This window comes from Rhipicephalus sanguineus, chromosome 9 (genome assembly GCF_013339695.2).
Source record: "Rhipicephalus sanguineus isolate Rsan-2018 chromosome 9, BIME_Rsan_1.4, whole genome shotgun sequence".
In the NCBI taxonomy this organism is placed as follows: domain Eukaryota; kingdom Metazoa; phylum Arthropoda; class Arachnida; order Ixodida; family Ixodidae; genus Rhipicephalus; species Rhipicephalus sanguineus.
In genome coordinates this window covers 120,850,759-120,878,631 of record NC_051184.2, presented here as the reverse complement: position 1 = coordinate 120,878,631, position 27,873 = coordinate 120,850,759, and positions in this window count along the sequence as shown.

Genomic DNA, 27,873 nt, shown 5'->3' with positions numbered 1-27,873 from the left:
GTAAAAGGATGATAAAGCGGGAATTGCTCAACTGGAAAAGCTACGTGCACGCAACACGCACTTTCTTAAATTTTGTTACATACATGTTTGCTGTTGACTTTTCTCGACATTTGTAGGTAGGTAGATAATAAACTTTATTTAGGGTCCAACGCGGAATGACTGCCCAGGGCTACGCCTCCAGGAGCCGTCGTCCGGGGAACATCGTGCGATGTTCTCGGCGATAGCCCTGGCTCGCTGGACAGCCTACATTTGGTCCACTAGATGTGGCTTTCGTAGACGCAGTAACATTCACGAGACTGTCACACTATTTTGGAGGGAATGAAACGGCGTCAACGGGCAGCAGCAATCTTGGCTGCAGCCGTTCAGGAGGGCATGTCTCGTGTTCCTGTTTCCAAGCTAGGAAAACACGCTCCACATCCGCAGTGATCAAGAACTCTGATTTTATAGCAAAGCTGTCTTTGCGAACGCTGTGCCAGCGTAGTTCGCTAGAACGGGTTGCGTCACCAGGGAGACAACTGTCTTAACCACTGGGCTATGCACACATGCTTGCCCAACATGAATTTATGGGAAGCGTATGAACCCGTTGTACCACGTCACTTGTTGTATCACGTCACCTGGAGGAAGAGAGGAACCTCGTAGGAGGGTGAAAGTGAAGGAGGATACGTGATCGATCGCGAAGAAAATGTTTGACTGAAGGGGGAGTGAGAGGAGGGAAACAAATTGCGTTAGCGGGACGTATGTCTTATCTGATGTATTATCTTCCTCTAGGCGCGAAGCACATAGTGCTGCTTCATGTGACAGCTGTAAACTGTTTTCCTTAAGAAGGAAATTAGTCAGTGCCCTGGTCATTAGACGCTGTCCTATTTATTTTATTTTCTTGGTTGTGTGTGTGACGACTTGGAGTACTGCGAACTCTACTATAAGAGACGAGTGAGCTTCCTCGCTCATATCTTTGCCATAATGGCAGATTAGAACGCAGACTATTCAGTGTCAATGGAATCGTATAAGACCTACAGAACAATGGTCCTCGTTTTTAGCACCGACTATTGCGCAAGTTTCTGAGGTAACCTTTTTTCTGGGATTATGCGCTTAAACTGAAAGTGATGTCGACTTCAACGTGAAACGAGGCTATCTTGCATAAGAAATCCCGAGCCTTATTTAAGACTCTCGATTATTACGGTGACGGCAGCTATAGGGCCGGGACTGCCGCAACAAACCCTTTACGCCTGCGCCCGTGCCAAGCAGCTGTTCTTGACTCGGGGCAGCTTAGCTAGAGAAACGGCAGGTGGGGTTCGGTTCCTTGGTCAAATAGTCCTGAGAGACGCGACTTGCGCCCGGTGGCCACATCCCATGTTGGGCTGGGCAGGCTAGCTGAAAAAAAAATATTAAGCGTGGGTCTGCTATTGGAAACGGCAGAGACCAGCGGAGCTAGGTTAGCCTCTGTTTCTTAATCTAACTTTTTGCTCAGCCTCCCAGAGCTTCGCTGATCTTGGGCGTTTGCGATGAGCCACCCTTAATTCTTAAAGGGCCCCTAAACCACCAACAGACGCTCGCTTGCTCCTCTCCCTGCCTTTGCTCTGTCGACAGCAGCCGTCATGACGTCACCTGTATGATTAGATGACGTCACGAGCAAGAGACGCTGTCAGTGGGCGAACAAGAGCCTGTTTTCTGCTAGCAGATGCGCGCGCTTTTTGCGTTTCCACCTCGGACGCTGAAGAAGGGCACTCGGAGAGGTGGATAGACGAGCCGAGGAACGCAGCCTAGCGAAGGAAAGAGCGAAACGAGAGAGCGCATGCAACTCCGCCAGCGTTCGCTGTACACTCGTGCACAACTGCAACGCCACAACTAAATTTCGACCTCTGGGTGGTTTAGGGGCCCTTTAATTCACTCCGATAAATTGCTGAATAAGCGCCACGTGACTTCCTTTGTTCCACTGCGAGAGAAGAGGATAGTCGAAGTGAGTGTGCAGGCAACGCAAGCCCAGAAACATCTCTGAACATGCCCACGCGACGACCACGTTGGAACGCTAGCACAGCGTCGCTGCGCCGCTACAGACGCGCGCGTTTGTGCAGTTAACGCCCTTTGCGCGCCCATGACACGATCCTAAACCTCCTTGGCCTCATCGCCCCTCGTGGTGGCCTTCTCCGCTGGAATCCGACCCGTATTCATAAACCAACCTTATACTTATCCTTTTCCTTGCTTGCCTTTTCGGCACCGTAACGTATTTTCTAAACGAACCTGATGCTTTAATCCGTTTTCTTAATCTTATTGCTGTGAAAAGGAGGCGTTTCCTCGCAGGTATCTTAAGGGACCACTTTTGCAGGGACTTATGGCTGATCGAGCAAGTAGCTTTACAGACCCGATCATTTTCGTCGCACCTTTAGGAAAATTCGACTTACGCGATGGGTGTCCATATGCGCAGTTAACACTGCGAGTGATCGGGAACCGGCGAAATTCCATGGAAAAGTTCGGCAACTGTGTTCCTGAGCAGATTCCGCTTTTGGAAGCGAGCCTTTCTCCAGCTTCTCTGCGAGCTGCCGCTGTAAACGAGGTCCCACTACGGTGGTTTTACCGTACCATGACTTCTTCAGGTACTGGTGGTGCATTGTTTACAGCACAGCCAATTTCAAATTCTATATGATGAGTTGGTGGACATACCCCAGGCCACAACCCCGCATTATTAAACGCGGGAGAAGATTATTTCTGGCACAGCACGAAAGTGGGCGTGTTTCCCTGCAGAATGTGATATTTTTAGACGGCAGCTCTTACAGCCGCCGTTGCCGTCGCTGGCGTAACCGATAGACTTGAAAAGAGACGGTTGCTCCCTTCTTCATAGGAATCGGAATAACACGAAAGTAAAGCGTGCCCTTACAGAAGTAACTGAATTATTACAGAAGTACCTGAATTGATATAAGGGAGTTTGCACAATGTATATTGATGTCCGGCAGCTATAGCACCGTTTACCGTGTACTTAGCTTTAGGTGGTCGAAATTTCCGGAGCCCTCCACTACGACGTCCCTCTTAATCACATCGGGGATTTGGGAAGTTAAACCCCAGACATTATTATTTTTATAGCACCGTTTAACGTGTATGCACCCACTTCGATGATTGTTGGTACATCTCCATCCCGACGACTAACGTCCATGTTAAATGATTAAACAAACCCTCGTGGTAGCTGTAGTAGTTAGCGGTGAAAGCGTAATCAGAGAACGAGGTGTGATAGCCAGAAGAGCGTCGCATATTGGACGCTGAACTTGGTCGCCATCCCACCGAATGTTAAAATGTGATTGGCCGGACTAGAGGGAAACGCAAAGCGCGTCCTGCCGCCCCGGTAGCCCAGCCGCGATTTTTGTTCGGGGGAGCGTGTCAGCAGTGAACGCGTTGTTACAACCAGGTGAGGCAGGCGCGCGTCGCAGAGCTATTTTAGGGACGAAGCTCCTTAAAGCGGCACCCGCTCGTTCCTCGTAGTTGTCGTAGTCGTAGTGCGTAACCAGTCGTAACGCTAGTACCAGATCTTTAAACGCCAGGCCGAGACCTGGCGTTAAAGCGCAGCTGTTAGGCGCTCGTTCCTGCGTAGAGTGGCGTCGCCGTTGACGTCCGCGTAACCAATAGACCGAACGAGGATGAAAGAGAGCGAATGTGTAGCACTCGAGCGCTGGCAGTTACTGCGGCCATATTTAACGAATATTACATTGATACGACTGCGAAAAGGCAACACTTTAAATAGCTTTGGTGTTGCCCCAATACGAAGCTGCGCTGAGAATTTGCATTAGGCAGCATCATAAACGTCGGTGAATAATCTTTTTCAGTTTTCTTTTGCAGTCTTGTAGCCGCTGTTCGGTCCGCGGCCGCACGTCGCTCTTTGTGTCGAACTCTTCATGACGCGGTTTCCGCTTCCTCGTGTTGTGCACCCGTAACAGCGCCACCTATCACAAGTCGGTGAGAACCGTTGGATCTACAGTGAAATTCTGTTTTCGCCTTTCTCCTGCCATAACAATACATAACCAACTACCATGAATAAGTAGATGAATACGTACGCACTCCGTAACAAAGCATCTGCTTGACACATGCAAAATTCAACGCACCCATATACGCAGACACACGGAAAATTACCGCTCGCAACTTTACGCCTCTTTCGCTGCTCTCGTAGAATCCGCCGTTTCGTGGACCGGCACGTCTTCTTGCTACCTCAGCGGCGCGTCTACGCAAGCCGCCGGTTACTATCACAAAACAAAAGAGCACACGGCGTGGCCAGACGAGCCACGTTCTTTCCACAAGCTGCACCGGCATGCGTTCCTGCATCTCATTTATTGTTTTGAGGAGCATGCAGGTATTTTTCCTTGCGAATATACCAACAATCAGCCAGGAAAATATCACAGCCTCGCTTCCATGCTCGCTCCTTATGACGACATGGCCCCCTTCAATATGCTTGCCTTAAAACCGAATAAGGCGAGTTTCGGAAACGCACTGCGTCCTTTTCTCATCCTTAAACTTTTCCCTTCCTTATGAAAGGGCGCCTTACAGCGTTAAGTTAAGGTTGCTTTCTGAATACGGGCCTTAGTTATGACGTCACCAAGGCTGCGAATGCTCCGGAACGATGTGGCCTTCTCTTGTCTAGAGTCGAATACAACTGAAGAAAGTCTGTAGAGGCCCCATCAAGACGGTCGAAGCGTGGCAGCCGACCGTGTGCGCGACAAAAATAATAGTCCCGCTCATGAACTTGGCATTGTTCTCCGACGGTGCGGTCACCGACACTCCGGCTCATGACTTCAGTCTGGAAGTCCACGTCAACTGGTGGAGGCTATTGTGCGTCCGCCTTTGAGGAGGCAATGCCGCGGACTGCTAAAGCTGTATCCGACTAGAGGTGCTGTTGGGCCGAAGCGCAGCTTCTCCTACATCGTTAACGCTTCGCCACGCCACTGTCCTCCTCTTTACCTCGCTGTGCTGCGCGATGTCATTTTTAGCTCGACGAAATCTGCGCACGACGACATTTGAAATCTGGCGAGGTGTAGAATAACAAAGTTCCACGGGAGGCTCGCACGCCTTGCGTCGTTTCTGAGAGCTTCAGCTTACCATTCCTCTGAATACCGCAATGCAAGGCCAATGTATTACTACGTTAATGCGGGATCGATCGAAAATGAATGCGACAGGAAGAGTGTGAGTTCAAGAATTGAAGAAAACGCGATCATGATGGGTGAGTCAGTCAGTGAAGTAACTTTGCTGATGTCCTGAGAAGCCGATTCCCCTAAAGGGGCAGATTCGGCTGCAGGCCGCAGCTACGTGGGGACCGGCAGGGCGAGTCACGCCGCCAAGTTGTGTGCACTCTGGACAGCCCGAAGTTGGACGTCGTAGTCCAAGCTGTTGGGATGTCAATATGACAACAAAATAATTTCCACAAGCTGCACGTACCTGGTGCGCGACCTTGTGCACGTTCTATAATCGAAACAGCATTTCTGTCGCGCGCAATTGGGTGATGTTAGAGCAAGCATTCCGAACGCGGGAGGCTGAATGAACGCAGAAAAGAACGCTTCTGGAAAGCGTATCACTCATTGTCGTGTGTCTGCACGTGATGCTGTTTTTCTGGAAAATATTGCTAAAATGAAAGCGTTAGGTGGCTTTCATTGTCGAAATTGTCCGTCGGAGTGTTGAAAAAAAAACATCTTGACGCAATGACGGCTCCATATGACGTCATATAACTTGAAAGGGATGACATCATCACACGTCTTCGTCCCGTGATCAGAGATGAGCCGCTCTAGGCAGCACTGCGAAACCAGATGAGGTGCAGTGCAGTGCCTCCAATCCTGCAGTCAATGTAAAACCACGTTTCGTGCAGAAAGACCTTTCTATCCTGTCCTTGATGCTAGCAGCTCTGGATTGTTTGCGCATTTTCTAGGCTGGCAGAATTTCCGTCTACCCAGAATGGCTTTGTCACTAAGATCCCCTTCCATCGACGCGGCCGTTATCTCATCACCATACAGCAATTTTACTCATACGATTCGTCACGCCAGCACAATGACTGGTTCGGAGCTCATTGTCCTGCGAGGTGCAGTCGTGTACATCAACAAGCAACCGGCTAATCGATGGGCAGTATTCTGCCACTTAAAGGCGACTCTCCAATGTCTTTCGTCAGCACTATGTCGCACATCCTCTGAACAACTTTTGTCGGAAATACAAGAAACGCCAAAATGTGTGATTGGAAAAAAGAAAGACGCGACGTAGTGTTTGAGGAGTGGTTGCCAAGTCACTCCTGTATCTCCAGCAACAACCACGCCGACGAAGCGGGCCCAAAAAAAACTCGCAAAAAGAAACCTACTTTTACGCATTTATCGGAAATTGACGATGCTTAAACTTAAGGTAGCAGCAGAAGTGGCAAACGTCGGAGTTCACGTCACATCGATTGTACTCTCTAAACCTTTCTCTATGACTGCGGATGCTAGCTGGTCCTTACTGGGAGAAACATATGGTGTGTAGCCGCCTGCGTCTCGGCGTAGCATTAACCAACGCCTATTAATTTAGGATCGAGATGGCTGAAAACACTAAATCAGACAAGTGCACTGCCGAAGCGCATCTTGAGTTATTACCCATCTAACGCAAACGAGAAGCTTCACGTTACATCCGTACTGCTCTATATTACCTGAACGGAAACGCTTTCTCTGTCGACAAGATATTGGGAGCATGGGACTGCTCATCACACTTCCGATAAGCAATGAATGCGCTGCTGCGATATTGTATATGCCGGACTGCCTACCGTCTGTCATAGCAAAAGCGGAACTGCTGTTATGTCGCCTCCGACATTGACATTACTCATTTCCTCTCTAACGTTCCCTACCTTTCCAACTTCCACAGCTCAGGGTACCCGACCGGGTTCAGTCCTGGTTAACCCCCCTGCCGTTCTATTATCCTTCTTCACCTCAGCTTGAATTACAATATCATACTTTTATTTTTCAGACGACTTTCCGTGAAGGATCGGAAAGCCTAAGCTAAGTGCTTGACCAGAAGTGTTCAAAAGAGAAAGAACAGTACTACTCCGTGTTCGTGCCTCTAAAAAGGATCGCAAGTCAGAAATTGCACATGGGAAAATTCTACGTAAACGGTACAGGCTGTTTCCTAAATTTCGTTGCATACAGGATCAGTATTGTCGTTTCTCGACTTTTGTAGAAGCACTAACTTATCCGAGAATCTCACGTTACGTTGGCAGGAGAGGCGTCGGCATCAACGGGCAGCAGCAACCTTGGCCACTTCCCGTAGGGAGCAGCCCGTTTCAAGTTCATGTATTCTAATAAAAAAAACAGGCTTCACACATGTGGTGTTCAAGAACGCTGTTCTTGAACAGTCACAACAATTCAGCTCAGTGCACAATCGACATAAAAGCGCGGCGTGCCACAGGCGAGCGCCTTATCTAATATGAATAAACACAGGACGCATTGCACCTGCAATGAATCGAACTGGAAATAAATTCTTCGTAAAGGACGCTCTCATTGCTGACGTATTAAAGCTTATTCCAATAAATGCTGACGCGTTCGGTCGTATACAGAGAACAGTGTTCAATATTTCTGTATCCGCGACAATGAGCAACCGAAAATACCGACCATCTGTACGACGCAGTTTATGAACTGTGTCATTTCTGCGGTGGTCAAAAATTCTCCTTTTGCACAGTGACAAACACGTAGCCGACCGCATATTAGATATGCCCGCGTCTGGTGCTCTAGCCGGCGTCCCTTCAATTTTGAAAAAAAGGAAGTGCAGGGGCTGCACAGGCAAAGCATCGCACTGGTAATTGTATCACGGTAAAGCGCTCTCATCCCACTCATAGACACGCCTCGCTTTATAACGCTGATGTGTCCGGTGTTACACCACGCGATGTGGGACGTGTTTGTATGAGGCACTGTGAGCAACCGAAAATACCGATCATGTACGCAAAGCAATTTACCAAATTTGTCACTTCTGTCACGCACTGTTTGCGATTGCATTTGCTTGCTTTCAAACTGGTCGTCTCACTGAAGATTTGCACGATGTCGCCGACGCCAATGTGGCTATCGCGATGTGAGAGATCCATGTGCACTGGTGGTGTCGATTCTGTACAAGTCATTCCCTCGTAATTGTTTGCGGACAACAAAATGTTGCGAAATGCATCTCTCCGATCGTTTCTTCCTGTTCGATAATTACACATCAACTGAAAAGCAATCGGTCATCCTGGCTTAAAAGTTTCGGCGTGTGCCTGCTGCAACGCTTGTTCAAGGTGGGAGGAGAAATCGAAGTCAACACCCGGAAAGTTAACAGCGGCAAGAAACGAAAATCCTTTAACGAGGTAAGCTTTCTCACAATGCAGAAAATCTTGGACGTGAAAAGAAAGGAAAAAATAATATTATGTTTTCTTTTCTGCTTCGTAATCCACAAACGTCAACTTCCTAGCACCACATGCAGCAGTGTAGTCAAATAGCGCTCATGTTGTTTCAGTTAAATTACTATGCGTATGCGATCTACTACGGGTATGCGGTAAGCCGTCTTACTACGCTGGGGTATTAACTTTTGCCAATAAACATTTTTTTTTACTTCGCCAAATGTTTGCGGTTCAGAGAACTGCGTGCACAACTTGGGAAGAGCAGCAAGCTGTCCCAGTTATTGCTGTAGCGAAAGCCCGACGCACGGACGGGGTGTCTATGGAGCCGAATGAATAGGAGTGGCACAAGGCTGGTCTTCGATTTCAGCTGTAATTGTGGCGCAGGTTTGTAGGATAACTTTTTGCTCTAAGTATGCATTTAATTCGAAGCCCGCTCGTCTATGACAAACAACAATTCTGTTTTCCTTAGGAAACGCAAAACCTTATTTACAAGGGTAGCGATGCGGGCTTGTTGGTCTGTCATGACATTGCGAAAATGTGCCTCAACAATGCGCTCATCAAATCGTGTTCACATTTGGTAGACGAACGTTTTAGGCATCAAGTGTCACGGCTACAATCAGCCCGCTACCCCATCCATCTGATAGTATCTGTAACAGAATGCCTACTCCGCCGGGTTAAAGGTACGCAAGATAAGTCCACCACCATAGGTTCGCCCGCCCTTAAGAAAGCGAGTATAGCGGTGGTTCCTTACATTCACCAAGTATCGCATAACCTTAAGAAGATTGCTGGTAAATCTTACACTCGTGCTCTGCTTTCCGCCTCATATAAACTCGGTAACTTGTGCAAGAAAACTAACCCCGATAAGAATATAAGTATATATGCCCAAAGAAGCAGAGTAAGCCATTTGTTCAAACGAAAACATGCGTCGTTTACCGGATTCCTTTGCCATGCGGCCGGTTTTACATTGGGCAGACCGGCCGCTGCCTCAATGATAGGATCAGAGAGCACAGCAACAAAGTGGGCAAGACGCCCCCTCACGGGTTTTTGGCGCTACACTGCCGTAAATGCACGTGTCGACCCAATTTTGAACAGACTTGTAGTTGGCAAGAACAAGTCCGAAATGACTAGATTAGTAATCGAAGCTGAACAGATAGGCTATATTGGCGAAAGTTGTGTGAGCAAAACGTCACTATTCTTGAGCAAAAAGGAATTATGCGCATGTGTTAAGGTCTGTCTGGTTGCCGGTGATGCAGAAACGGTCAATGTCGTCATAGGAGGTTTTCAACCCTGTCATGTTGTTGATTGTTTTGCTGGTTTTTCATGTTATATGCTAGCGGTCACGTGAATGTCGTGTGCAAAAACAGGTATATAAGTAGGCTTGGTGATTGAAAATAAACATTTTTTGTTGTCAGTAGCGCCAGTGTGTGTGACTTCTTCCCTTCGCCCTTGTCTTTTCGCGCCCACACCCAAGAACCTAATTTACAATAACGAGCAGGCGCTGCGACAAGACTCGGACTACCACTACAAACGCAGCCCGCTTGCACACGGGTCTGTCACTCAATCAGGGCACTTGGGCGGCAGAAACGGCATGTGCGGCTTAGCTGAGAACAGCAAAAGTTGCCCTGCAGATCCGCTCGCCTTGTGTTGTTTCTGAGAGCCTCAAGTTGCCGACGGCCCCGATGCCACGGTCCAGGGCTCCAATATTACGCCCTTCAAATGGAGCTGTTCGACATTGAAGACGAGAGGGAAAGCATGAGATAAAGAAAAAACTACAGGATATTTTACCCTATCGTGTAAATGGAGGCAAAGGGTTAGTTTAGACACTAAAGATAAAGTTCCCTATAGGGCTCATGTATTAAAATCTTGGACCGAAAAAATACAGCCATTTCCAGGAAGTAAAGGGTCATAAGTGGGCGAAGCTCCGGCGGTAAATCTTGTAAACCTTGAATCATCCGTACATTTTGCCCACTCTAGGCCAGACTGTGACGACGCGCCCGTGCCGCGTCGGCTGCGCGAGCCCTCGCCGCCTCTGGATCGGTGGTGACTCGTTGTTGTTGACAGCGAGCCCGTGCCGCTTCGGCTTCTGGAGATCTCACCTCGGGGTCTTGACGGTGACCCCGTGCTAAAGCCGCTTTGCGAGCCCTCTACTCTCCCGCCTTGTCTTCTTTGTTGATGAAAAATGAAGAAAAGTGTAGTCATACAAGTGTCGGCGAGTCCATGGGCAGCTCCAGTGATTCTTGTTAATAATAAAGATGGATCTTGGAGATTTTGCGTCGACTATCGCCGATTGAATGCTGTAACGAAAAAGGACGTGTACCCACTTCCACGTATTGATGATGCGATCGACTGCCATATTCGGCGTTTTACTTTTCCTCCGCAGACTTAAGATCCGGCTACTGACAAATTCCGATGCATCCTGAGGATAAGGAAAAGACTGCCTTTGTAACCCCTGACGGCCTTTTAGGGGCGAAGCTTCTTAAAGGGCCCCTCACCAGGTTTGACAATTTTGAGCTAACGAGCGCAATGCATACATTGGGCGTTCACGATCACGTCTGCCAAAATTTGCAACGCTACGCGCCGCGGAAATGGGTCAAATTTCAAGGTGAACGCTGTTTGCCCTTCCTCTCGCGGGCGCGCGCTTTAGAGAATGATGGGATGACGTACATGAGAAATAGTCCTACGTAGATGGTAGTGCTGTGACGTCGCTCGTCTACGTAGACGACTGTGCTCTGACGTCGCCAACAGTAGCACGTGACACTGCGATAATTATTCGCACTGTCCGCGAACTGTAGGCGGCGCGCAAGTCCAGTCAAGATGGCTGTTCGAGGGACGATAGACGCTCCGGTTTAACCGTAGAGGCCCTTGCAAACACAGCTCGTTGCGTGTTCTTCAGCGTGGTGCGACACGATTTGCACGATGTGCGACAGCAATTCACTTTCTTTTGCAAGGCTACTTTCATTAGGTGATCTTATGAGCCATATTGGAGTGGAAGACACAAGAGTTAGATGAACAGTAAAAGTTATTGGCAGATACAGAAGGCCCCACTTTTCGTCTAAGACACTCTCTCGATCTGTTTTAACTTCATAAAATTGCTTGGTGTTAAACGGACGCATCATTTCACCTTAGATCGAAGCCTGCATAGATTGATTGTCTGTATTGTACAGGCCTCCGACGCGCGCAAAACCGTTGTCACGCGGGCACTTTTGATCACGGTCAGGGCCGATCTTGATTAGGCTCGGTCCGAATCAGGTGCTGCTACACAATCTCTTGATCGCGATCAGGCGCAATCGAGATCACGACGATTGTTATTTTGGTGACGTCTACGCCGAACTCGACGTGGATCAGTTTGAACCAATCACGATTAAAAGATGAGATTCGGATCGGCTTTGATCACGATCAAATGTACCCGTCCAATACTGTTATTATAAATCGCTATGAATATTATTCGATCGCATCGAAACCGCTTTATATGATTACGACCGAGCGTAATCCCGATGGCCCTGGCCGCGATCAAAAGTGCCCGTACAATGTCGGGGCTTATTGAAATATTTCACGGAATTGGCTTGTTTATCGAAGTCACTATTGAATCTCTGTATAAACAACTGCGAAGATCACACGAAAACAAGCAACTTCGCGTCCACTAGGTTTCCTCGCTTGTTCCTTAAACTTCCCGCAGCTTGCAGCATTTTTTTTACTGTCCATCGCGTCGGGTAACGCTAGCACTTATGGGCCTCTGTGTCAATTAAAGCGAAAAGTGAAAGTGATCTCCTTTTACCTGTATTGCACCAGAAGAAATCACTGGGGATGAAATGTGCACAGTAGACCCGCATCGGCAGCGTCACAGGCTTACCGGTACGATGCCTCAACAGCAACACCCATTCCTTTCTTCGCCGCGGATCTTGCGGGAACGAATGAAGGCTTATCTTCTCAGGGGTAGCTCGATTTGTGCACTGGGGCCCGCAGCACATCTGATTTCTGTTGTGCTTCTTGGCCATGACGCGCATAAGAAGAGCACGAAGGCGCGAGGCATTTGACTAAAGCAGCCAAAACACGCGTCGTGGTCTGCCCATCCTCCAAGAGTCGTTGCCGTCATGCGCCGCGGTGCGGCGCGACAGTCTACGGACATCGCGAATATGACACGACATGTGTAGTTTGTATAATTTGTTGCTTGAATAGATTAATAAAACTTGAGTGAAATAATGAGACACACAAAGGGAATGTGTGCGTCTTTTTTTCTTTTTTTTCGTGAATTGCAGCAAGATGCGGGGCTAATGTGCCTCCGTTTCCCATGCGTATGCGTTCGTGTCCTCGCGGTTAGAGCATTGAGCAGACGCCAGCCCTGGAAACAAAAGTAATGTTCTGGCGCGTTCGAGCCAAGGAGGTTTAAAAAAAATTCTGGAGTGGAAGCTATCGCAACGCCTTGCCAGCAAAAGTGAAGCCAGCTTTTGCCCACCAAAGAGCTCGGAAACATGCTCTTTTCAGGTGGTGCCTACTTGGAGATCAAATGAGTTTGATCTGTTAGTGTAAATACTACGTTAATTATAAAATAAAAGATCGTTGTTGGCGACCAAAGTAACCTGTCGCGAGGAGTATTGGCGATTGATCTACAATGAAATTTGCCATGACTTTGAGCAGTACTTAAGAAAACTAGTAACACAATGACACACTTGGAGCAGTATCTCACCCGTAAAAGTTGCCATAATAAACTCATCTGGCGTGCAAGGAAAACGCTTGCTTTCTTTCGCCAAACGCCGATGGTTTATGTTGCCCCTACTAAGATGGCGGGCGCAGCCGCCATCTTTTGGTGGGCACGGCTTCACTCTTGCGCAATAATCGCCACTCCAGCAATTTTTTTTTTACCTCCTTGGTTCGAGCACTCATTATGCTCATTTATTCTACCGCGTCCAAGTAAAGGTTAATGCCGCACTGGCTCATGATACCGCCACTCTCGTGCCCGTACAAATGTCGCAACTTTTATGCCCGTCCCGCAGAAACAGGCAGTAGACCACAGAGAACGCCGACACAACGCCCACGGCCGCTACAGAAAAAAAGGTAGCTAAACGCGCATCAAGGCACCCTAAAGGTAGCGGCCGTGCAACACCGCACGCGTGCTCGCGCTGGCTCGGGCACGTCATGCGCACGTTACCATGCATGCGCATGACGTGTTCATGCGTATGTGTCAAGTGAAGAGGGTAGGGAAGGGATTTGGCTCAAGGTTTGGCTTGCGAAGGCTACACGGGGCGAGTGGCAAGCACGAGTGCGCAGACGGCCCATCGGGCGGCTCGGGACTCTTGGATCACGTGATAACGGCGCCATGTGACGTAGTTACCTATGAAGCGAGACGTCCGCGGGCCGCCGGTGACTGGCCCGGGACGCGTCCGGGACTTGGTAAATCGAAGAAGCTCAATGATTGTTTTTCTCAGCTCGTAATGAACCGATTTGAAAAATTCTTGCGGCATACTGCTCTTAATTCGCCACACAACAATTTCCAGCGTCTAACTAAAATTTGCTATGTGGCCTGGTGAGGGGCCCTTTAAGGCGGCACCCGTTCATTCATTCATTCAGTTTATTTGGACAAAAGGAAAGTTTGCCTGGGTTGAAGGGACTAAAGGCAGATTACCTCTGCCTGACTAGGGTCCCTCCACCCATACATTTGCTCAGAAGCAGTGCAACAAAAAATACATATTTCTCATTTTTGTCGGAGGAACATGAAAACCAAATTCAAAAACTAGAAAGCATACCTGAAGACATACAATTTAAAATATCACGAGAAAGTCAACACCAATTTGCCCCTAGCATGACAAAAAAATATATTAAAAAAAACTGACACCATGAGAATATTAAGTCAGAAGTAGTGCGTAACCAGTCGTAACGCTAGTACAAGATCTTGACCTCCAAGGTGGTGCCGGTGGGAGATTTTTCCTGTGCGTTATTGAACAATAAAAAATTCGCTGCGTGCGCGTTAACTAAAAGCCAAATTCTTCTGTCTCTCATTATCCATTAGCAGCCATTGGCATGTTCCAGTAGGAAACGTTAGTAGAAGTAGAAGTGTAAGTGTTAGCTAAAAGCCTACTTCTGTCTCTCATTCCCATTAGCAGCCATTGTGTACCTCCAAGGTAGTGCCTGGTGAGATTTCTCCTGTGCGTGATTAAACAACAAACAATTTTGTTGAAAACGCCGTTGATTGATGAAATAAACCAACGATAGACGCCAGATGTTTTCTAAAAGGAAAACGAAAGAACGCCAGATGTTTCTAAAGCAAAACGAAAAGACGCCAGCTGCTTAACGAAAGACGCCAGATGTTTTCTAAAGCAATGGTTTTCTAAACAATGAAAATTCACAGCGTACATGTAAAATTAAAATGAGCTGCAAGTCGTCATAACTCATCGAACCTTTAGTATAAACGCGCCCGATCTCACGTCGGTGATGATGTACTGGGCAGAATTCACGGAAGATTCACGGTTTACCGATGAACCTCCGCAGCTTCGCCCACTCATCATCATTCACTCCGTGGATATGCTGTGATTTTTTTTAATTCAACGTGATGCCATTTGGGCTGTGCAATGCTCCGGCGACTTTCGAGAGATTTATGGACACTATCCTTCGCGGCTTGAAGTAGAACATCTGCATGTGCTATCTCGACGACGTCGTCATCTTTGGCCACACCTTTAGCGAACACAATTCACGTCTGAATATTGTACTGAACTGTATCAGAAACGCAGGCCTTGTTCTAAACTCAAAGAAGTGCCACTTCAGAGACCGCCAAACCCTTGTGCTCGCACACCTCATCGATCAGGATGGCATCCGCACCGATCCCCAGAAGACAGCAGCCGTTGAAGCGTTCAGTGCACCGCACTCTGTCAAGGAGCTCCGTAGTTTTCTTGGGATTTTCTCCTATGTTCATCGCTTTATACCTAAGTTTGCCGACGTCGCGTCTACGCTGACATATCTGCTGCGAAAGAACATTATCTTTGAGTGGACTCCGGAGTGCGACTCCTCTTTTAATCAACTGAAGTTCCTCCTGACGTCACGGCCTGTTCTTCAACACTTCAACCCTCTAGCTCCGACAGAACTTCACAGAGATGCCAGTGGCATAGAAATTGGCGCCGTGCTAGTTCAACGCTACGGTAATGCAACCGCGTGATCGCGTACGCAAGTCGCTCGCTGAGCAGGCCAGATCATAATTACACTGTTACAGAACAAGATTGCCTCGCGGTAGTATTTGTGATTCAGCGGTTTCTGTCTTACCTGTATGGGCACCCATTCACAGTCGTCACCGACCACCACTCAATGTGTTTGCTGGTGAACCTTCGTGACCCTTGTGGCCGTCTAGCAGGCTGGGCGCTTCGGCTCCGAGAATATAGCTTCACCGTCTCGTATAAGTGGTCGACCACACGCCGATGCGGACTGCCTTTCACGTATGCCACTCAGCACTGCAGAGTGTGACGCCGATGATTTCGACCACCTTGTGGGTTCTGTGTCGCCGAAATTTCCAGACCTCAGCAGACGAACAGCGAAAGGACGCCAAATTAGCATTACTCTTCACTGCTCCTACATCACGCAGTTTCTGTGTACGCGATGGACTTTTGTATAAGAACTTTTCCAGCACTGGCACACGTTTCCTCCTGGTGGTGCCGGAAAGCCATCGGGCAGCGATTGTAAGTGCTATGCAAGACGATCCTACGTCCGGACATCTAAGTTCTGCGCGGACGCACTACCGCACTAAGGAACGCTTTTATTGGCCTGGAATGCGACACTCTATCGAGGTGTATGTGGTCAGTTGCACGCAGTGTGAGCGCCACAAGGGCCCATCTGCTGCGCCGGCTGGTCTCCTACAGCCAGTGCCTCCTCCAAGCACACCTTTCCAACAAGTGGGCATTGACCTCGTATGCCCTTTTTCAAAATCAGCGGAAGGCAATCGCTGGTAATTGTATGTGTAGATTACCTCACACGCTACTGCGAGACAGCAGCCGTGACCTCCGCAACTACCATCGACGTCTCGGTGTTCCTGTTGCAACATGTTATCCTCCAACATGGCCCACCTCAGGTGATGATCAGTGATCGTGGACGACAATTTACGGCGGATATCGTAGAGCAGCTGCTTCGACTGTGTGAGTCCCACCTGCGTCACTCGTCGCCATACAATCCGCAAATGAATGGGCTCACGGAGCGCACCAATCGAACCATTGTAAACATGCTCTCTATGTATGGCTCGTCCGACCACAAGACCTGGGATGATGTGCAGCCATTCATAACGTACGCGTTCAACACCGCCAAGCACGAGACACCTGGTTATAGCCCTTTCTTTTTTATATATGCACGCCCGCCACAGCACACACTCGACACAGTTTTGCCTTTGTCTACGCACGAAAACATCTCTGCCTTGCGGAAGAGGCGCGTCGTATTGCTGGTTTACGCACTTTGGCATAGGAAGACAAATCCAAAGCACGCTACGACATCCGCCATCGTGCTGCAACTTATCGTCCCGGCGATTTAGTGTGGCTGTGGACTCGGGCACGGAGACGTGGGTTGTGTCAAAAGTTCTTGGCCACATATGACGGACCGTTTGTTGTCATTAAGAAACTCGCGGAGGTCACGTACATAGTAGCTCGCCTCACGAAAAGTGGTAGAAGAACTGCTAACACCCAAGCCTCCATGTCGCTCGCTTGAAGTTGTGCACACCAAGATGAATCAATGAACTCGCCCGGCGGGCTTCGTCTGCGTGGAGAGGAATGTTGAGCGTACCTGCGAGGAAAACAAAGAAGAGTGAACGTGCTGGCCGCCCCGAGCTGCAGCTAAAAAAAGACGACGATGCTGAGGGAGACAACCTGTTGGCCGCTCCTGCGCTCACCTTCGCGACCTAATAAACGGCTCATTCAGCCGTAACGTCTCAGTCGCCTTCGCGCCTAACAATATTATTATTATCGAAGCGCACAGGCTTACGACTGCCGAAAGAGAGAGGAAGCGCTCCAGGAGCGAACGCGGTTTACAGTTGTGACCCTCTAGCGGTCTCCTGTCCAACGAGAGCACGCGTCGGTGTGTACGGGAGCGAGCGCCGCAGAGCCTTCTAGCGGGCGGTCCGAATAGTAGCGGCTGGCTACGGCTCAACTGCCGACAAGCCTCGACCTTAAAGGGACAGTAAAGAGCAAAACGATTTTTCTCGCATTAGTAAAGTAGTCTTCCACGATACCAAAAACACCACGCTTGCTGCGAGAAGACGCTTAATAAGCGAGAAAACGCGCAAAAAGTAAATACAGGTGGCGACGCCACCTTGGAATTCCCGCACCATTTGCCGTGATGTCACATATTTTTGACGGCGCCTGCTTGGGTCTACGTAGCTCCTAATCGGTTAAATCAAAGTACATTGTCCTCTTAGGGGGTCAGAGACTTGACATAGCGAGTTTGTGGAAATTTCGTCGAGCCAGTGGCGCCAAAATACGTTGAATGCTCTTTGACCTTTTTTACGTCACGAATAACAAAGTTCGGCGCCAAATTTCAAAACGAGACTTTGAACTTGGTTTTCTCCTCTAATAATGAACCTATGGTGGTGAAATAAGCTACACAAGAGTTCTCCGAGCACACTCTATCAATCTAAGCCAATTCATTGTTTCTCTTTAGTGTCCCTTTAAGGAGCTTCGCCCCTAAAGAGGTAGCGCAATTGGCGCCATTTCACTGACTCGCCAACATTACCAGCCCCTTCTGTGATTATTGAGGAAAGGAAAAAGGCACCTAATTTCTGTCTGCCTTCAGGCGACACGGCGCAGTGCCTTGTAGGGGTGGGGCTAAGGAGGGAATGAAAGAATAGTAGGAAAAAATAGAGAGAGAAGTGATAGAGCCATACATCCAACGAAGAGAAAAGAGGACAGGAAAAATGTGGGAGACGAGCACGGGAGTTCAGGGACGGGACCACGAAACACAGCCAGAGGCACGGTGCACAACATCGACGAAGCGGCGAAGGCCCCGACGAGGAGCGGCGCACGGCATAGCGGGCAAGGCGACCGTCACGGGGCGCCGATCAGCGAGAGGTACGAGGAGTAATCCAGGACATCGCGTCGGCACGTCCGTCTTGCTTGAAATCCAGCGAGCGACTCCATTACCAGCCCCTGAGACATGTGCTACTCTTAAAAAAATGGAGTGACCCTCTCTCCTTTAAGGGAGAAACGGCGATGTCCCCAATGTTCGTATTCAAATGGAGGAACTCTCCTCCCTTTTCAATGAAGAAACCGTCAAAATCAAGATGGCTGACGCCAAGCCAGTGAAGCGAGCAATAGATTTAGGCCTAGCGCGTGCATCGATTCTCGACTGATAAAGAGTATGCGGCACTGACCATCACAAAATACGGTCCCGCTGAGCTTAATATCGAACAATAAGACAATACATCAGGCAGACAAACCTGTAGTGATCAAAACCTCGTGATCAAAAGTGATCAAAACGGAACTCTTACGTTTAGCTCGGCCAGCGAGACGGCGTTCACTTTAAAAGAGACAGATACTGCAAAGAGGCTCTCACCCGGCGACTGTACGTTAGGCTTGCTGTCTTTATTTGTCGAAGCGTCACACGGTGTAGCGACGTTATCCACGCGTTTGTGCCTCCAAAATGTACATTCTGTAGCATCAAAACGATCCTGGCGCAGCAGAGCATATAGTTTCGATAGATAGATGTTCAACTTCATATAAGTAGGTGGAGCTGTGAGAGCGCCGCGGCCGTGATGTAAATGGTAGCTGGCGCCATCTAGACGGATTAAACAATATTAAAAAAGTTGTTTCTGACTGAGGCTGTGTACGTTCATACTGCACACTGCATTTCGGGGAGGTAGGCCCCATCGTGGATTACTCAAGGACACCGGAAAGTTGATGCAGATTTCATTAACACGCACACGTTCACTAGGCAGGCATATAGTACGCACATTGAATTCAATACATACGCAATTCATTCGCATACATAACAATTCACTTCAGACGCATACGTGCAGGCGTTTACACATACCCCTCTATGAAGCGCTGGCCCTTATATGGTCACTGAATAACATTGGATCATGGTGGCACAAAAATGCATCATTTTTCTTCAACTCTTTACGATTTCATGGCTGCGTCACAATATACGCCGACATTATTAAATAGTAGCTATGGCATAGCCAAGCGCACCAGTTAATCTAAAGCCGCACAATAATGAACAATATAATTACAGAGTTAAGTTAGTGCGAAAACGACCATATTGAGAACCGTTCATACAATTCCGACGACATTTTGAAGTAGCGCCGTCTTCCGACAGCGGCCACAGATGAAATTTCTCTCTCTGATTTCTTTATTTTCAATAGTTACTGTGTGAGGGCGCAATATCGGCAATATACAGTTCAGATTGTGTCGCCTTCGTCGCGTCGACTTTATGCGTTGACCACAAGTATTTATGCGTTGACCACAAGTATGACGATGGGCCATGGATTCGTTCAACTGCTAGCCCTTCAGTGACAATGCTTCTGATGCGGTACGGCCGTCTCATTTGTGTACACGTACGTTACAACGCGGGTCGTGCGAAGAAACAAGACAAGATGGCCTCGCGCCGGACGGTGGTCTTTCGAGAGCGATGTCAGTGGCTCTTGGCTTCGCGGCAGCTCGATTACTTGAGTAGAGAAACTGGCGCTACACCGCGCGAATTATGGAAAAGAACGCTACTCACCCTACGTGTTCTGTAATATTCCAGTACGCTGTACCTACATGCTGCCCTGCTACTGTTACGGCACGGTATTCGCCTGGCGTGTGAAATTGCGGTCATTGTGCGGCAACTGTGTAGTTGTCGTTGTGGCGGTGGTTAGTCTTGCGTTCGATTTGGAATACTCTTTTCACAAAGGTGAGTGAGAGTGTTCGTGATTACCTACTGTGCACAGCTCTCATTAGAAGCGCATTTTGTGCCTGCACGCCCTATGAGGTATGGGTAACGACGAGTGAACGCCAAACCTTAGTCGGATACAACTTGAGAAGGCAGCGGCATTTCCTTCTCAAAGGCGGATGAACACAAGCCTGCACCAATGGGCGCGCACTCGGGACTGACGTCACGAGCGGGACGGCCGATGGCTCCGCCTTCGGAGAACATCGGCGCATGCATGAGCGGGATTATTTCTTTAGTCGCGTAGGCGATCGGCAGCCGCGCTTCGGTCGTCTGGGCGGGGCCTCTCCTGCCGTCGTAAGTTGCATCCGACTATAGCCGTAAACTTTGCGAATGAGCCCCAACCCATCCTTATTCTTCTAGTTATTTCACTCTCATGGTCCGGCTCCGCGGTTACTACCTGTCCTAAGTAGACGTACTCCTTTACAACTTCCAGTGCCTCGCCACCTATCGCAAAGTGCTATCATTATCGCAAGCATTATCAAATCATGAATGGTAATCTACCACTATCCCTCAAGAGGAAGGTATATAACATCTGCATCTTACCGGTACTTACCTACGGAGCAGAAACCTGGAGACTTACAAAGAGGGTTCAACTTAAATTGAGGACGATGCAGCGAGCGATGGAAAGGAAAATGATAGGTGTGACCTTAAGAGACAGGAAGAGAGCAGAGTGGGTCAGGGAACAGACGGGGGTTAAGGACATCATAGTTGAAATCAAGAAGAAGAAATGGATATGGGCCGGACGCGTAGCACGTCGGCAGGATAACCGGTGGTCATTAAGGGTAACTGACTGGATTCCAAGAGATGGCAAACGCGTGAGGGGGAGACAGAAAATTAGGTGGGTAGATGAGATTAAGAAGTTTGCAGGTATTACGTGGCAGCAGAAAGCACAGGACCGGGTTGATTGGCGGAACATGGGAGAGGCCTTTGCCCTGCAGTGGGCATATCGATTTCGTCAAGCACATGCATATCGATTTCGTCAAGACGGCGGTGACCATGACTTGGCGAGGACCAATATGCTACAGTAGTTTCGCAGAGGAGAATATACACAACGGCGTTAGTGTCTGGGTGTGGAAATAGAATGGTAAATAATGTGGCGTTATCGTGAGCCATCTTTGCGTCCCCATCGGCTTGCTCGTTTCCATGTAGGCCACACTGCCCTGGTATCCACTGATACTTGACATGAGGACAACTTTTCAGGGCTTCATCGTGTGTTTTGGCCACTTCTTCAGGAAGAAATAATATGGTCCTCGTTTAAGAGCCGAACCTATTCCTTGAAGCGCTGATTTACCGGCACAAAACATATCCCTGTCGCGAGAATGCTGCGTCGACATATAGCGAATTGCCTAGCGTATGGCCGAATCTTTGCCGCTATCGATGTTGTTCGGTGGTCTACACGAAAGCGTTCGCTGGTCTTCAAACTTGGTATGAAGAACGACGCCGTTGAAGCAGTGCTTAACACAGACCCGTCAGTAAACACATCAATGGTCAATTCTGAAGCGTCCCACTCCAGGAGGATTGGCTCCGTAACGGTGCGTTGTGATGCTGCTGTAGTGTCCTCAATTAGTTTCCATGGAGCCGTAGAAAAGCCCGAGAGAAAAATAAAAAGTGATTACCAAATACTTTTAGGGGCGAAGGTCCTTATGCCGTGGGTCTGTCCCTTCTCCGTTTTTAGATGCGAAGTACCTTATGGCGGAGTTCAATCCGGTGGTGGTGGTGGTGGTGTGCGGGGTGACTACCCTTACTGCGCATGCGCATACTCTCTCCACACACCTCCTCTCCACTCCCAATCACCATTCTTCCTGTCCTCTTCCCTTCTCTCCTTCCCCTTTCCACTCACCCTCTCCCACCCAATCTCCACTACCCCTCTCCCCTTCCCCTATACCATACCCCTCTCCACTTCCCCTATACCATACCCCTTTCCGCTCTTCCTCTGAAACGCGGGCTAGACATGCCGAAATTCTCTCCTGCGCAACGCCGCGATGTGTACCAGTGCATGCGCGTCCCCTCTCCCTCTCTCTCTCATCTGCTACGCTCCTCCCCTCTCGCACGCATGTCACCCGCGTTCCCCGCTCGCCCTGTCAAAATTAACGGCCAGGCTAGAGGGAAGACAAGACGCGCGTAGCGTTCCCCTTCGCGTTCCACGACGCGAGGTCGGTAGCATGCCCAACAAACGCCAACGGAACGCGATCGTGCAAGTGCTCCGGCTTCGCATCGCCTCATGGTCCACTTTAGCGGGAAATGGTGTAATTTTTTTCTCCCTCGGCTAACGAAGCGGTGTTACCCAAGGAGGTTTAAAAAAAATTTTCTGTTTAACCTCCTTGGTGTTACCCAAGTGGTTGCCAATGGCGTTTCGAGCTGTTGTCCGTGTTTTGCCTTCCGCACTGTGCAAGATATACACTCTAGTGACGACACTTGTCAGACGCAATTACCAGATCAAGTAACTATGATGCGCGTCCGTCAGTCTGATTATGGTACTTTGGATTATGATGCTTTGAAATTGTATCGCGATAAGATACAAGATACAAGGGCAAGAAGTATTTCAGATACAGATACCAGATACTTCCCGAATTATTGTATTCGATACGATGCCTCCCAATTTTATGGCACTAGGAACACTAGGGCGGTGGTAGCTTTACTACGGGTGACCAATGCGGATGACGGTGACCTTTCCCGATTATGTCGCGCCGCAATGGCGAATACAGAATGCCGCGACAGAACCGTCAATGGAGCCAAATGAATGAGACCTACAGAGCAATGGTCTAGCTTTTCAGCACGAAACGTGGCGCAAGTTTTCAAGGTAACTTTTAAGCGAGATTACTCCCTTAAACTGAAAGTGCTGTCCAGTACAACAAACAACGAGGCTATCTTGCCTAAGAAGTGCGAAACCTTATTAAGAACTTCATTATTACGGGGACGTGCAGGTACTTGGCCGATGCTACGACAACCAATGTTGTCCGACTGCGCCCGTATCACAGGGCTGTTCCTGACTCGGTGCAGCTTCTGCTAATTAACGGCAGGTGTGTTTATGCTGAAAAAATCACAGCATATCCACGGAGTGAATGATGATGAGTGGGCGAAGCTGCGGAGGTTCATCGGTAAACCGTGAATCTTCCGTGAATTCTGCCCAGTACATCATCACCGACGTGAGATCGGGCGCGTTTATACTAAAGGTTCGATGAGTTATGACGACTTGCAGCGCACTTTAATTTTACATGTACGCTGTGAATTTTCATTGTTTAGAAAACCATTGCTTAGAAAACATCTGGCGTCTTTCGTTAAGCAGCTGGCGTCTTTTCGTTTTGCTTTAGAAACATCTGGCGTTCTTTCGTTTTGCTTTTACAAAACATCTGGCGTCTTTTGTTGGTTTATTTCACCAATCAACGGCGTTTTGAACAAAATTTTTATTGTTTAATCACGCACAGGACAAATCTCACCAGGCACTACCTTGGAGGTAAAGAATGGCTGCTAATGGGAATGAGAGACAGAAGAAGTCGGCTTTTAGCTAACGCTGCGAATTTTTTATTGTTCAACAACGCACAGGAAAAATCTCCCACCGGCACCACCTTGCAGGTCAAAGCGTAAGACTGGTTGCATACTAAGCTACGAGGGACGAACGGGTGCGGCTATAAGGAGCTTCGCCCCTAAAAAATCACAGCATATCCACGGAGTGAATGATGATGAGTGGGCGAAGCTGCGGAGGTTCATCGGTAAACCGTGAATCTTCCGTGAATTCTGCCCAGTACATCATCACCGACGTGAGATCGGGCGCGTTTATACTAAAGGTTCGATGAGTTATGACGACTTGCAGCTCACTTTAATTTTACATGTACGCTGTGAATTTTCATTGTTTAGAAAACCATTGCTTTAGAAAACATCTGGCGTCTTTCGTTAAGCAGCTGGCGTCTTTTCGTTTTGCTTTAGAAACATCTGGCGTTCTTTCGTTTTGCTTTTAGAAAACATCTGGCGTCTTTCGTTGGTTTATTTCATCAATCAACGGCGTTTTGAACATTATTTTTATTGTTTAAGCACGCACAGGAGAAATCTCACCAGGCACTACCTTGGAGCTAAACAATGGCTGCTAATGGGAATGAGAGACAGAAGAAGTCGGCTTTTAGCTAACACTTACACTTCTACTTCTACTAACGTTTCCTACTGGAACATGCCAATGGCTGCTAATGGGGAATGAGAGGCAGAAGAATTCGGCTTTTAGTTAACGCGCACGCAGCGAATTTTTTATTGTTCAACAACGCACAGGAAAAATCTCCCACCGGCACCACCTTGGAGGTCAAGATCTGGTACTAGCGTTACGACTGGTTACGCACAACGACTACGAGGGACGAACGGGTGCCGCTTTAAGGAGCTTCGCCCCTAAAATAGCATCGGTTGCGCTTCAGGCCCGCTCGTTTTGCGTCCTTTTTGAGAGCCTCAGCTTGCCATTGCGGGGTCAATCGAAACTGAAGGCACGAAAGAGGGTGTGAGATCAAAAAAGAAGAAAGCGCGGTCGTGGCGGGTTGTCGAAGAGAAAACAAAACCCTATCCACAAGCTGCACACACGTGATGCGCTACCTTGTACGCGTGGTAAAAACGAAAGGGCATTTCTGTCGCACGCGATTGGTTGAGGGTCGAGCAAGCTTCCGAACGCGCGAGCCTCAACGAATGTAGAAAAAAAAACGCTTATGGAAAGCATATCGCTCCCTGTCGTGTCTATGCATGTGAATCTGTTTTTGGGAAAATATGTCGAAGACGAAAGCCTTAGATGTGTCAGCAAATGCGAAAATTGACTATCGGTGTCGGTGTCCCTCGCCGTAGGCGTCAGAATGAGTGATGAAAAAAATCTACTTTACGTGATGGCATCAAGCTATTACGCCCTCATAACGTCACTCTGGCATCACACGACTTGATCACGTGACATTGTCGCTTTTTCAAAGGTGGGCCCATCACGGACGCAGAGAAAACCAATATGAGATTCAAAAAGTATGCTCTGCCTACGATGCGAAACCACGTTAGGTGCAGAGAGATTTCAATGGGGGATCAATTACATCGACTGGAAAAGGAAAAAAAGGAAAATGGCTTTCTCCTTCGAGTTATCTGCGGCGAATGCGTAAGGGTCCCCTATGAGTCACGCTTAACAGCCTCATGAGTGCCCGAGCTACAGGGGTACAGCACTTGCAAGTTCTAAACAGAATGCTGTGATTTTTAAGTCTTACATGCCTGATAAAACGCAAAAATTAACCTTTGGCTTCCCGCGTCGTCGGGGACATCACGAGTGATGCTAAAATAATTATCCCATGATGGCTTCACCATATGACTTTAGCATGAGGTCACAGATAGCCAGAATTTGTGAATAATTAGGCGTCATCATGACATCACTGTGACGTCAAACGACGCAACGTCGCACGATGACGTGATCACACGTGATCGTAGCATGGTCAGTAGTGTGCCGATCACAGAAGCAGTGCAACATCAGCTATTCAGCACACGTTTGGATTGTGTAATTTTAACGTGCTGTAATGTTTAATCGTTTCTACGTTATTGTTAACCGAGGGGATCCCACTGCAGTCGCTCGACTTTGGGATCCTCGTCTGCATAATACTAACCGTATAACTGTGTAGTTGAAAGAAATTATAAACTGAAATGAAAATGATGCATTCCTGCTTCTTTCAAACTGTTTCCAAGAATAATTTTCAAATTTTCGTGTACAGGGATTTGAAGCCATGGCTGAACAAGCACCTAATCTCCATAATAACGACCAAACGTAGCTTATACTTGGTCCTCAGCGTGAGATGATGCAGTGCGATAGCTGAATCCATCGTTTATTCATTGATGCCTGGACAGTGGGCAAGTGGCAATCGCGAGTTCCGATCGAAGCGGGCGATCGCGTCTGCACGTGCGCTACCATGTGGGTTCGTCATTACAATTACTCGCAGTTACCGACACAATAACTGTGTGGTTATTGCATCTTAGAATAACAGAGAGCTGAGCTAGTTGGTAAGTATTCATTTTAAAAAGACAGGGCGTGCGAACAAGGACACAAGAAAGAAGTCAGGACACCACAAACGCCGACGAACAACGAAGAGACGCACAACGGCTGAAAAGAAAGAAGGCACGATAACTTATCTGCGCATGCCAATGCAACAGGCGAACCTATCAATCCGGCACGCGTGGCGTTCTACGTTGAAGATAACTGTTAAGGCATTTGATTTCATCTTTATGCAAGTTAATCGACGGTTGGCTCACGCATGCGCTACCACTATTCTCGATATGCCATGCTTCAATCATCAGGCGCGTTTGTTCATTTCTATGACGGTACAACACTGCGCATTCATCGAATTTTGGCGTGCACTTACGATCTCGACAATGTAAACATAGATTAGAAGGTAAGCCTCCTGTTAGCGATCTCTTATGTTCCAACAATCTCTGGTTAATGCATCGGCCGGATTGTCCTACGTAGAAGCGACCGCAGCTGAAAGGGACCTTATACACCACACTCGTACGGCAATCAGTGAATTTGTTGGTGAGTTTTACGAAACAAATATTGGTCCGCTTCTTGTCTTTTACTCGCTCATTCTTCCTCTGCACAGCGATACAAATCTTACCTAGCTTATTGGCAGCCGTGAAAACATAACGCCGTATCTACTTCCTACTTTCTTTAGCCTGTGAGACACGCAATGAATGTACGGTATACCTACGACACGTTTTTCCTATCGCTTTCTGCAACCATGCTCGGACTTAACACAATAGACTTCTTTAAACGTTCAGCGACCGTGGCCACTGCATCACGAGGATACCCTACATCTAAAAGACGCGTAACCTGTGCGTTAAAGCTATCAATCATTTTGTGCTCACACGACTTGGTGAGGGCTGATTTAAGGCAAGACATGGCGATACCGTTTTTTACAACCTTCGAGTGCTTCGACGAAAAATTTAACAGCGGTATATCGAGATGGCAGCGGTATATTGAGATGGCATATCGAGAATACTGGTAGCGCATGCGTGAGCCAACCGTCGATTAACTTGCATAAAGATGAAATAAATACCTTAACAGTTAACTTCCACGTAGACCGCCACGCGTGCCGGATTGATAGGTTCTCCTGTTGCATGGGCATGCGCAGATACGTTTTCGTGCCTTCTTTCTTTTCAGTCGTTGTGCGTCTCTTCAGTTGTTAGTCGGCGTTTGTGGTGTCCTGACTTCTTTCTTGTGTCCTTGTTTGCACGCCCTGTCTTTTTAGAGTGGTTATTGCATACATACGGATCGTGATTAGCGTATCTCGCATTGCTGCGACATAGCATGTGCCAAACAAACACCATTGGCTTAACCTTCGCCAATTTTAATGCAGTTACGGACAGAAGTACGTTTTTCTTCGCAAGCATGTAATTTATTTACACCTCGTAGCTTCCACCCTTCTGCAACCAGCTTGTGAGATGGAATATAGTTGCTAGCTTGCCATTACCGCGTTCGTTGACCTGGCGATAAACGTGTTGTCGCCATTGCATTCTAGAAAATGACCTTGTGATGTGCTAAGCAGGCATGTATTAAAGCTGACGAAAGAAGACAGCTACACAACAGGCGAATATGGGAAGAAAGTGCTTCGTTAGTCGTTGCAGGTCAGGTTACCCTAACTTCTAAGAAAAGCAATTTTGTT